General features: G+C 32.9%; 1 long non-coding RNA gene across 1 annotated transcript in view; it reads right to left on the minus strand.

Moving 5' to 3' along the window:
* LOC144842723 (uncharacterized) overlaps positions 1 to 13,754 on the minus strand; it is a 250,709-nt gene that overhangs the window by 114,384 nt on the left and 122,571 nt on the right. The window lies entirely within an intron of this gene.

Genomic DNA, 13,754 nt, shown 5'->3' on the forward strand with positions numbered 1-13,754 from the left:
AATAACTTAATACAATTACTTCTTCTAATACTTAATACAATACTACATACATAAATAACACCACAATACAATGCCCAATTCATCGTCATTGTTTTTTTTTTTTTTGTTTTTTTTTTTTTTTACAATAATTCTTATTTCTCATTAATCTACAATAACATTTCCAATTAATTTTATATACAATTTATTTATTGGCATCTTTTTATTATTTCAATTTAATTTAACATTTAATTATTTAATTTCTATGGAATTGCGCTTTAACATTTAAACATAACATGCAACATACTATTTTGATAACATACTCCGATATAACAAGCTTAATTAACTTGGTAGCATTTCTAAATGACAAATCTTTGTAATATTTCTTAAGAATGTACCATTTTCAGTTTTAATTTTAACAACCCGAACATGTTTGTCCGATCCGGGATAAACTTCAAGCACTCTACCTAACGGCCATTGTCCTCTTACATTAAATCGATCTTTTACAATGACAATATCATTAACTTTAAAGTCATGTTTACAGTATTTCCATTTTTTCCTTTGATTCAATGTAGGTAGCCATTCTTTTACCCATCTATTCCAAAAATGTTTCATAAGTTCTTGTACTCTACGCCATCGCTTTCTAAGATTAAATTTACTATTGTCTATTACCTCTTCACAAGCAAATCTCCCACCCATTTGACCATGTAAGAAGTGATTTGGCGTCAAAGAAACAGCGTCGTTTACTGAGGCTGTTTGGTACGTCAAAGGTCTAGAATTAAGTATACCTTCTGCGCCAACGATAGCGGTAATTAACTCCTCATCCGAAATATCAGCCTTGCTTAATATTGCATACATTGCTTTTTTTGCGGATTTAATTAAGCTTTCATGTGCGCCTCCAAAATGCGGAGTTAAAGGTGGATTGAAACGCCATTCAATTCTTTCACGAGTCATTTGGCTATTAATTTTACTTGTATCCAACAATTTTATTACTTCACGTAATTCCCTTTCTCCCCCAACAAAATTAGTTCCGTTATCTGACAGTACAATTTTTGGCTGACCCCTTCTACTACAAAATCTATAAAACGCATTTAAAAATGTATCGGTGTCCAACCCAAAAGCCATTTCCAAATGTACGGCACGTGTAGCTAAACACGTAAAAAGACATAAGTATCGTTTAGTCTGTGCTTTTCCCCTACCCTGTTTTGTTAAAAACGGACCACCGTAATCCACCGCTACATTTTCAAACGCTCTTAAGCTGCCAATTTTAGTCCTAATTACCGGCAATGGTGCCATAATCTGGCTTGCAGTTTTTGCCTTTTTACGTTTACATACTAGACATCTATTTTCGCAATCTCTAATTTCCTCTCTACCTGCTATAACCCAATATTTTTCGGATAGTTTTGTTAGTGTATGATTTACACCTGCTACGTGGTTTCCCTGCATATGATATTTATCAACAATTAATCTAGTGATTACATGTTTTCTAGGTAAAATCACGGGATACCTAACATCATAAGGAAGAGACTCATTTAATTCAAGTCTACCTGTCGCTCTAATAACGCCCTCTTCGTCAATTTTTGGACTTAGAGAACTTATACTACTGTTGTGATGAACCGATTCGTTTTTATTTAATTGTTTAATTTCAGGTTTAAATGCATCATTTTGTGCTTGTTTAATTAGTGCCCACTCTGCCTTAAAAACTTCAGTGACACTTAAACATCCCTTTATTCTATCCCCCTTCTTAGTCATAGAATTTGTAATAAACCTAGTAACGTATGCAAGGACATTAACTAGTTTATGCCATTTAGAATATCTAGTAGGATTTAATCTCCAGTCACTGTCATGAATTGTCGGCAATGTCATAAAACATGCTACACTTTTTCGATGTTCAGTGTTTTCTACTGTTTCTATCTTATTCTCTGGCCATCTATTTTCAGTTAACTTTAAAAACTCTGGCCCTTCCCACCATACTCTATTGTTACTTAAACTAGCTGCAGAACACCCCCTAGAAGCAATATCTGCCGGGTTTACTTGTGTTGGTATATATCTCCACTGATCTGGATTAGTTGCGCCCTGAATTTCGCCTATCCGATTGGCTACGAACGACTTAAAGTTTCTACTTCGTCCTCTAACTCACCATAGAACATTCATGCTATCCGACCAAAATGTTACTTTTCTTAGGTCAATATCTAATACCCTTGCTACAGATTTTACCAACTTAAGTCCTAAAATAGCACCCAATAGCTCTAGTCTCGGTATACTTATAGCTTTTAAAGGTGATACTTTAGTTTTTGATGCTACAAACCTAACGATTTTTTTATCGCTGTCTACAGTGGTTAAATAAATTACAGCAGCATAAGCCTCAACAGAAGCGTCACAACATACATGCAAGTTAAGTTCTCCATTTCCACTTGGCCATAAACACCTATCAATTTTAATCTGGTTCAGATACTGTAAGTTTAAAATCCATTCTCGAATTTTCAACCCCAACTCCCCTTCAATAGGCTCATCCCATGTCATACCCGTTTCCCAAATTCGTTGCATGAGGACTTTTGCCAATATTATAACTGGTGATACAAACCCAAGGGGATCGAATACTGATGAGAGCTTACTTAACACATTACGCTTAGTTAAGGATTCCACTGTAAGTTTCTCGGGAACTTCAAAGTGAAATTTATCTACCTCAGCATTCCAGTTCAAACCTAGTGTTTTTGTTGACGGTAGTTTATTTAATGCCATATCTACTGATTTGGCTCTTTGTTCTATGGGAATACATTCCAAAACCCTCTTTGAATTTGATATCCATTTTCTGGGCACCATACCCGCTTGATTCCAAAGTTTAACTAACTGCTTGTACAATTCCACCCCTGTCTTTTCATCCTTAACAGAATCTAACGAATCATCCATATAAGTAGAATTTAACACAGTGTCGGCCGCTAATGGGAACTTAACTTGATTCATTCGAGCATTTTGCTTAGCTACGGTTAAAGCAATAAATGGAGAGGCATTAATTCCAAAAACCACCCTTTGGTATTCGTAAACCGTGGGCTCTATAGATACATCTAAATCCCTCCAAAGAAACCTATGCATCGGCTTATCCTCCGCATACAATTCTATCTGTAGATACATTTCCGATATATCACACATTACAGCTATTCTATTCAGTCTAAACCGCATCAAAACATCAAATAATTCTTTTAGAATCTTTGGCCCAGGGCTTATTGCGTCATTTAAACTAAAACCCTTGAATTTAGCTGCAGCATCGTATACTATACGAACTTTGGTAGTTTCCCTGTCCATTTTTACGACAGGAAAATGTGGTAAAAACCATTGTTGTGTAGGTGTTTGCTCATTATAGTCTACGGTCCTTATATATCCTTTGTCTAGATGTGCGTCAATAACTTTCTTGTATGCCTGCCCTAGCTCATGGTTATTTAAAAGTTTCTTCTCTACATTTTCGAGTCTCTGTTTTGCAGACCTAAAATTATTTAAAGGCAATTGACATTTATTCTCGTTCCATGGAATTCTAACTTTATACCTAGTATTCTCAATGTTTTTGGTCATAGACTCGTTCACTATATTATTAACCCTATGTTCTTCTTTAGTGTACAAGGGCACATTTTGGATTCCAACTATTTCCATTTCCCAAAACTTCCTTAATATACTATTGGTGTTCTCATTACAACCATGAAAAGAATGATATGTATGAACATGAAACGAAGTATTCTTATTGTGCCTATGTGCTTTAGTTGTTAACCCTACGCATGTCCAACCTAATGGTGTAAGTCTAGCAATGGGCTCCCCCGGTCTTCCCCATCTTTCTTCTAATACTCTATGAAAGTCTACGTTATCAGTCCCTATCAACATATCAACATGATTTCTATTTCTGTCAACTTCTGGAAATTCAATATCTTTTAAATGTTCCCAATCCTTTCCAATTCTATTCCAGGGTTTTGGCTTTAAATTACCAGTCACATTATCAGTCATCAATGCATTAAGTTTATATTTAATACCTTTATTATTTATTGGCGATATTTCAAACTTAACATTTTGTGTACTAAACGTTGTCGTTTTCCCATTTAAGGTTCCCACCGTTACCTCTTCAATAGGGCCACTTAGTCCCAGTTCATTACATACCTCACTATTTATGTATGTTTGGGAACTCCCATCATCTAATAAAACATTTATCTGTAACTGTTTTTTACCATTTTTTGCCACTACTGGCACCATTCTAAGAGACACATTGTTGTCTTGAATCATATAATTATCCTCTAATTTTGATCTAACTTTTGGATTATCTGTGCTACCAGCACTCTCATCTACCTTATCTTTACCAAATAAAGATCCACCTTTATTGGAGTTATCCCTATTACTGCTACTTGACCCACCTTCCCTGGGGTTATCCCTATCATTGCTTTCAAATACTGTATACATACTTTTAGTTTTGTGTAGCAATCTATTATGGTCACTTTTACAACCTTCTATATTGCATACCATTTGTCTATTACAATCTTTTGCCATATGATTTCCCAGGCATTTAAAACATAACCTACACCTTTTTGCCAGTTCCCAACGTTCCTTAACTAGTATAGGAGACCCTTAAATTTCTGACACTTCCATAACCTATGTGCCTCATTACAACAAGCACAGCTTTTAACAGTTTCATCATAACTAACGTTAGACTTAGATTGTGCCTCCGGGGCATTACAATGATACGTTTTGTGCCTGCCGCCTTGGACACCCCTAGAATTTTCATATTCAAGATGTCTACCAAACATGGTGCTTGCTATTTTTGTCTGCTGTTCTACAAATTTAAGGAGATCATTAAACGTTGGCTCGTTCTTTTCTAATATCTCATGCGCCTTATTCACCCATTTAATTTGCAATGGTTTGGGAAGTAATGATTGGACCTTTAAAATATTAGAGGTACTGTTAAGACCACATGTATACCCAATCTGATTTAACGTCAACTCGCATTGTTTCATATCCCCGACTAAACGCCACAAACTATCCGTGTCGCCTACACGTATTTGTTTCCTTCCCGTAAGTTTATTCATAAGGGAATTCAATACCAAATGCGATTGACCAAATTGAGTTTTTAATATCTCTAAGGCCTGATCATACCCCTTGTCCCCCAACAAAGAACAAGCTTCAATAGATGCCCTAGCTTCGCCAGTGCAAAACTGTACGAGATACTGTAACTTAGTTGCATTATCACTAAGTTTGGATGCTATATTAGTTTCAAAATTAGAAATGAAATACCAATACTCTCCAGAATCACCCCCAAACTCTGGTATTGTAGATTTAGGCAATTCAAACGATAATTTAAGTTCACTAATAGCATTAATACTAGATTTGTCAAAGTTAATTTTAGTGTCCATATTACCCTTAACATCTAAGCGGTCTGGTTTCTTGTCCACGGTTTCGGCATTTTCATTCTTCGTCAGTTCCAACTTCCGTCGGGCACTCTTCACTACTTGCAACAACTCCACCTGACAATCCTCCATCCATTTTTCGGCGTCCGCAAATTCTTCGTCACTTTCTATTAATGCTACAAATGCTTCATGAATGTCCTCCAGCTCTGCCACCTGTGTCTCGGATTTCTTAAGCAGCTTTGTTATTTCTTCAATGTCTAGATTGTCATCTTCTTGCGTCAGCACCTTAATGATATTTAATGTTCTCGTCAAATGACCTTTTTTGTTTCTGCGACTAAGTTTTACTGCAGCCTTCCTTTCCCCCATTACGATGCGTTTTCAAACAGTCTCCGGGTATAACACAAATTCCAATAACCAAATTCCACTTGTTTTGTTTTATAAACCTCGCTCTGCTACCATATTTGTTTCGGAGTCTCAAAACAAACGTAGGCCCCAACTTTAATAAACTGAATTGACTGGTCGACAAACACATAAATTAAACGCATCACCACAATAGTTGTTTGGTGTCGCCGAAGCTTCCATTTATTTGTATTGGCTACACCCAGCACGAAGCTCAATTGTCGACTGCCCCGCACAACAACCTGTGCAATGTTTTTATATAGCTAATTTGCATAAAGGTGTAACAAAGAACAATACAGTATGCTCTATTGCACACCGATGTTTTCACCTTCTGAACACCGAATGTGTGTGTGAGATTTGAACCTGTACTGAAAATAAGTTTGGTAAGATGCGAAATGTATACCAATTATTTTTTAGTTAATAAATTGATAGACCTGATCAAATACAACCCTCTCGATAATTTTAGAGAGAATCGGTAAAATTGATATGGGTCTGTAGTTGCTAGCTTCTGTCCTATCTCCCCCTTTAAAAACTGGGCATATTTTGGCACATTTCCATCTTTTTGGAAAAGTACTGGTTGAGAGTGAGAGATTTACCAAATAAGTGAGAGGTCCAACGATTTGATAAATAACCAACTTGAGCATTTTAGCTGGAAGCTCATCTAAGCATGTCGCTTTACTTACAGAGAGTGAGTTAAATTGTTTATAAATATATTCTTGATTTACAAAACTAAATTTAAGTAGGTCCCTGCTTTGATTAGTATTATTTTCAATAAGTAATCTAGGAATTTTTGGCGGGATATTTTTTGCAAGGTCAGGTCCTATTTTAGAAAAATATTTGTTTAAATTGTTGGCTATTTTAGAAGAGTCTGCTGTTAGTTTGTTATCACTTGTTTTTAGGTTTGATATTTCAGTGTTTATACTCTTTGCTGGAACAATATATCTTATAGTTTCCCATATTTTCTTTGAATCTTTTGTATCTAATTATTGTTTCTTTCTTTATTTCAGCATTTACCTTATTTTTACCTAGTTTGTATTGAGCCCACAGTTCAGGTGTATTAGTTTTAGATGTTTTCTTTTTTAGTACATCACGCTCACGCATAGACCTAACTAGATCATCTGTTAGCCAAGGACTAGTTTTGCTTTGCACCCTCTTCTTTTTTAGCGGGGCATAATCATTAGCAATTTTAAGAAAATTAGTTTAAAAAAAATATGTAGCGTCATCAATATCATTATAATATTGAATTTCTTGCCAGTTTATTTTTTCAATATCCCTTTTAAATTCATTTTCATTAAAATGTTTGTAGTTTCTACTTGTTTTGTATTTATGCTTATGAGCTTTACACTTTTCTTGTTTACCAACAATTACATAGATAGCAGAATGGTCACTGATACCTGTATGTAATACACCTGATTTGGAGATACTATTAGGAACTGTTGTGTAAATAAGGTCTATTAAAGTACTACTATATTCTGTGATTCTTGTTGGCTCAGTTATTAATTGAGTTAGATGAAAATGTTTAGCAATATCAATTAATTTTTTAGTATAACAAGATAGGTTTTTGGAATGAGTGTCACAATTTACATCCCCAATTATCATATATTCTAAATTTGTACTTTCAACATTCTCTAGTACCTCTTCTATTTTCTCAAAGATCTGCATATCAGAATTTGGGGGTCTATACCATGATAAAAGGAGGAATGGTTTTGAATTTAGTTGTTTAATTTCAATAATAGACATTTCCAAATTTTCATTCATAAGATCTGGTCTTAACTTATGAGTAGTCTTCCCGTTGCGATTTTAGTACACAGCAACTCCTCCACCTTCCCTGTTACAATCTTTTCGATAGAGATCATAGCCATTTATATGTACATCATTATTATACATATTTATACAAAATAACAGAATTATTATAAAGAAAGTATGACGTGCATGTGGCGTTTGTTATGCGGATAACTAACTCGTCAAAGTGACGAGTTTCATATCTAATGTTTATTTTTCTTTCTTTCTCAGATTTTGTGCACGCTGTTTCTCTGCAATGTGTTAACATAACATGTTATTGTCATTTAGACATTTTACTAAAGTTGTGCAGCCAAGCTTTTTGACGATGTCAGCCGTGTAGCGTAAGTTACGCACAATTTTCTGAAAATCTTATATTGGTTATAACTTCGAAACAAATTTTTTAACGAAGTTTTCAGCCACGTTTTCTTCACATCAAGGGGTATAAACTTTTTGGATATTTAACAAATTTTGTAACATTAGAAAGTGTGCGCGTAAACAGCGTTTGAAATTTAAAAATGCTTCAAATCAATTTCTGATTAAATTAGCGCACGTTTCCCACCAGATGCGCACATTTTTACGCGCACACGGCGCAGGGAACACTATGAGCATTTCTTTTGCACGATTTGTGTTTTCCAAACTTCGGTTAACAATTTTACGTTATTTTATTCAATATTCAACTTGAAATGGCGTTCTACAAGCATGACTGGTTGTACACGTAAAACGTTAAAAAAATGTGAAAATGTTGCAAAATATGTCTACTTTTAAAAATGATACAGTTCATCAGAATGCAAGGTTACCCCTATTTTTTATTTTATTTTCTTACAGTGTATGAATCATAGGTCTGATTTATTATAGTGTTGAATGTTAAAACGTGTTTGATGGCTACATTATTTGCATATTAAATATAATTTTTGAAATTGTTATCATCAAACAAACAATAACATTTTCAAAGAGCAAAACAATAGACATAACTTTTTTCTCCACATGTTAAATATATAAAACTTGAAAGTATGCACTTTCATAATATGTCACTGTTTAAAATTTGTGAAGATTTCATCATAGTAAAAATTATGATTTAGTTCGGTATGTAATAATCAACTTGCATCGAGGAGTTCACGACATACCGAATGATCGAGTAATCTTTCTTCGGATTGCGTTCAGCAGGTGCTCATATGGCTCGATGTGTAGTGCAACTGACTTTGGTATCAGAGGTACCGGGATCGAATCACATCACGGGAAAACAATTAAATAAAAGTATTTATTTGGTTATTACACTGAAAGGGCAGTATGGCCAGTTAAATAAAAAAAGTTGTATTTTCAACTTTTGCATCATAATTCATTACATTTAAAAAAGAGCGCGCATCAATATTTCACCTTTTCAAATTTACTCTCTACATGTTAATATGTTGTTGCTGAGATAATTTCCTTCCGAAATTGCTACATTCGAGTTTCATTTTGAAACCGTCAACATGTTAAACATTGGAATAAATAGCGGGTCCCATAATTTCATCTATTCTACACTGTATGTGATATGTATACAGATTATACTGTATATACTATATGACACAAAATAACAGAATTCAGCAATAACAACATACCATATTCTTCAGTTCATGTCATAATGCCATAATCTTTTTCTGTGTGCAATATTCCAACGTATGACGTGCACGTGGCGTTTGTCGTGCGGATAACTAACTCGTCAAAGTGACGAGTTTCATGTATAGTTCCAAAATGGAACTAGAAAACCCAGATCTTCAAATGGATCGTTCCATTATTAATAGAGGGTAGCTTGTTTGAAATACTACAGTATTATACGTTTTCTTACTAATAATAATAATTAATGTAACTTGTAGTAGCAGCCTACAACTTAAATCATAAAGAAATACAGTAGACACCTTTTAAAATGTAGGCTTAGCATTTATGCCTAGCCTAGCTAAGCAAACTCAATTCAAGGCTCAACGTCACCGTGTTGGCGCTATCGCGATGTATCGCAGATGTCTCACAGATTTCCTCATCTTTATCGTTTCAAATTAATTACATTTTCAGTATATCACCGGGCGGTTTTGAATTAATGTTCATTGCCTAATGTGTTTATATAATATAAAAGTATCTCGTCGGAGATCCCGCCTCGTGAATAAAAATACTGAAAGATGAGGGCGTAGTATATATATATATATATATATATACACAGCAAAATGTAATTTATCTAAGTGATTAATAACGTTAGTGATATAATAAACGTTATAGGCCTATATATAGTAACTTTATTCAAAAACTGAAAAGTAACTCTTAATTTCTGACAAGTCTTGTAATCCATGCATTAATATGTAACATTCCTTAATGAAAAATAAATATATAAATATAAGAAACGAATTTAAATTATTACTTAGGCCTATACTTATTTAATGTGTACAAATAATTTTGTTTGTCTAAAGAAAGGAATTAGAAAGAATTACGCAAGTGATAATAAAACTTGAATGATATAAACGTTATTGATTGTAAACGAATTAGTACGTAGGCCTATAATATATAATGTTTCTTGGTAAAACAAAAAAGAAATGAAGAATTACTGAAGTTATAATAAACGTTAATGAGAGTAGGTTTAAGATAGATATAAGAAACGAATGGGAACGTAGGCATATACGTATATATTTAATGTGCTGGATTTCGAATGTAAATTTGTAGGCCTAAGAAACGAAGAATTATTAAAGTGATAATAATGTGGTTCGAAAATGTTTAATAAAACAAATTAAATTAATTGTTTGTTTTTCGTCTTTGTTTAAGAGCGCATTGTGCAAATAAAATCAAGGCGCTAAAAAAAAAAACAATACACAGATTCCTCAAAGACGATCCGTTTCGGTGTCGGTAAGCCTTTTCGGAGATAAAACAATGCAGCTCTTGTTAATAGAAAGTGGCATACGCGTGCCTTTGCGTGTACATTTTAACCGCGATGACAACTATAAAATGAACCAAAAATATTAGTAAAACACCACTTTTAATTTTTTGATCTATCGAACAACATGAACGAATGCTTAGAATGTCATCAACTTGTAACTCAACGCCAAGAGGCAATATTTTGCGAAGAATGCGAACGCTGGCAGCACAGGACGTGTGGTACGGGAATATCCCAGGAGGAATACCGTCGAGGTATTGAGAATGGATACCTGGATTGGTCCTGTGGTGATTGTATGTTGCCCGGCAAAAATGAACATGCTCACGATGTTTTTGCGGAGAATTTGGGAAATAAACTCATTCAAAGGTGTCTCATGTTATATTGTATATTAATTCGGATTTATATTAAGTAGCATAGATAATTAAGATACACTCAAGTCAATCGTCTTCGAAGTTGTAATGTGTTTGTAGCCTGATAATATTACATTACATGGTAAAACAATTAACGTAGTATGTCATTTGATGAAATACGATTAATCACTAGAATTGATAAAAGCAATACAGTAGTCTTTATTTAAAGACCAAATACATTATACGCATATAAGCGTATGAAATAGTTTTAAAAAAAGAAATGAAAAACACTTCGGAAATAACAATATTCTTGCTTAAAATTCTATTGTATGGAACAATATTCATACCTGTCGATGTAATATCTATGTCGGGCAATGGTCCACCTAAAACAAAGTTAGAATATATGTGTAAATAAAAGTACATGAAGCAAAATGCGAAAATTTAAGAGACAGTGTAAAACATCAGACCTCACTCACAACATACTGGTGTAACATGGGCTTTAAGTGCAGCGTTGGAACCAGTTATTCCGTGTGACATCATAGAGGCATCGCCCATCTCCAACAAAATATACACTAAAAATGGCTGATTTTTGTATTTTGTTATATTGATTTGTTTCTTGTAAAGCGAGCTATAGGCCTAAATGCGTTAAAAATGATATTTATAATTATTTTCTCAAACTCAAAGCCCACAGTATAAAATACACAGTAGGTAGTTAGATATAAGAAATAAAAACATTGATTAAAGATCACGGTCCTGTTCATGGTTGTGTTTTTAATGTTTGATTTTGATGTTGTATGTTTTTTCTTATTACGGTATAAAAACATATTTGTACATTATACAAGTTATTTGCATTATTATTGTCATTGTTATTTTGATTATCCATTTGTTATATTATATGTGTGTAGGCCTATTTTGTTATTGTTATTATTAAAACAATAATTAAACATATCTCAAAATTTAATTCTTAAATAATCCCAATTTGATTATATTAAAAGGCCTAATGTTAAAGAATATAATGTGATTATAAGTAAATTAAAAGATCTATAATCTGTTAATAAAGAGTATCGAGTTAATACACTTGTATAAATAATAATCATTGGTTGAGAATTTACTTATATTGTTGTTATTATTTTTGTTAATATCTAAAACTATAATTTCTTAAATAATCTCAATTTGATTCTATTAATAAAATGTTAAAGAATATAAAGTGATTTTGAGTAAAAATCTATAATCTGTTTTGAAGAGTATCGCGTCAGAAACTTGTATTAATAATAATAATTGGCTGAGAATTTACTTATATTGTTATTTATTTTCCTTAAAAAAATAAACAAGTAAAAACAAGACAAAGTTTAAACATTACAAACTAAACCTATTTTAGATAATAAGTGGTGTTTCATTTAAGTTTTTGTGATATTTAAGTTGGACATACCGATATTGTTTCAAGATTAGTTATTTATATATATAAAAGTATCTCTTCGGAGATCCCGCCTCGTGAATAAAAATACTGAAAGATGAGGGCGTAGTATATATATATATGTAGTTTATATATATATATATATATATATATATATACTACGCCCTCATCTTTCAGTATTTTTCTCATTCTCACAGATTTCCTCATCTTTATCGTTTCAAATTAATTAATTAAATTTCAGTATATCACCGGGCGGTTTAGAATTAATGTTCTTTGCCTCTTGTGTGTATATATATATATATATATACACAGCAAAATGTAATTTATCTAAGTGATTAATAACGTTAGTGATATAATAAACGTTATAGGCCTATATATAGTAACTTTATTCAAAAACTGAAAAGTAACTCTTAATTTCTGACAAGTCTTGTAATCCATGCATTAATATGTAACATTCCTTAATGAAAAATAAATATATAAATATAAGAAACGAATTTAAATTATTACTTAGGCCTATACTTATTTAATGTGTACAAATAATTTTGTTTGTCTAAAGAAAGGAATTAGAAAGAATTACGCAAGTGATAATAAAACTTTAATGATATAAACGTTATTGATTGTAAACGAATTAGTACGTAGGCCTATAATATATAATGTTTCTTGGTAAAACAAAAAAGAAATGAAGAATTACTAAAGTTATAATAAACGTTAATGAGAGTAGGTTTAAGATAGATATAAGAAACGAATGGGAACGTAGGCATATACGTATATATTTAATGTGCTGGATTTCGAATGTAAATTTGTAGGCCTAAGAAACGAAGAATTATTAAAGTGATAATAATGTGGTTCGAAAATGTTTAATAAAACAAATTAAATTAATTGTTTGTTTTTCGTCTTTGTTTAAGAGCGCATTGTGCAAATAAAATCAAGGCGCTAAAAAAAAAACAATACACAGATTCCTCAAAGACGATCCGTTTCGGTGTCGGTAAGCCTTTTCGTAGATAAAACAATGCAGCTCTTGTTAATAGAAAGTGGCATACGCGTGCCTTTGCGTGTACATTTTAACCGCGATGACAACTATAAAATGAACCAAAAATATTAGTAAAACACCACTTTTAATTTTTTGATCTATCGAACAACATGAACGAATGCTTAGAATGTCATCAACTTGTAACTCAACGCCAAGAGGCAATATTTTGCGAAGAATGCGAACGCTGGCAGCACAGGACGTGTGGTACGGGAATATCCCAGGAGGAATACCGTCGAGGTATTGAGAATGGATACCTGGATTGGTCCTGTGGTGATTGTATGTTGCCCGGCAAAAATGAACATGCTCACGATGTTTTTGCGGAGAATATGGGAAATAAACTCATTCAAAGGTGTCTCATGTTATATTGTATATTAATTCGGATTTATATTAAGTAGCATAGATAATTAAGATACACTCAAGTCAATCGTCTTCGAAGTTGTAATGTGTTTGTAGCCTGATAATATTACATTACATGGTAAAACAATTAACGTAGTATGTCATTTGATGAAATACGATTAATCACTAGAATTGA

The sequence above is a fragment of the Antedon bifida genome, chromosome 5, assembly GCF_963402885.1.
Source record: "Antedon bifida chromosome 5, ecAntBifi1.1, whole genome shotgun sequence".
Classification (NCBI taxonomy): domain Eukaryota; kingdom Metazoa; phylum Echinodermata; class Crinoidea; order Comatulida; family Antedonidae; genus Antedon; species Antedon bifida.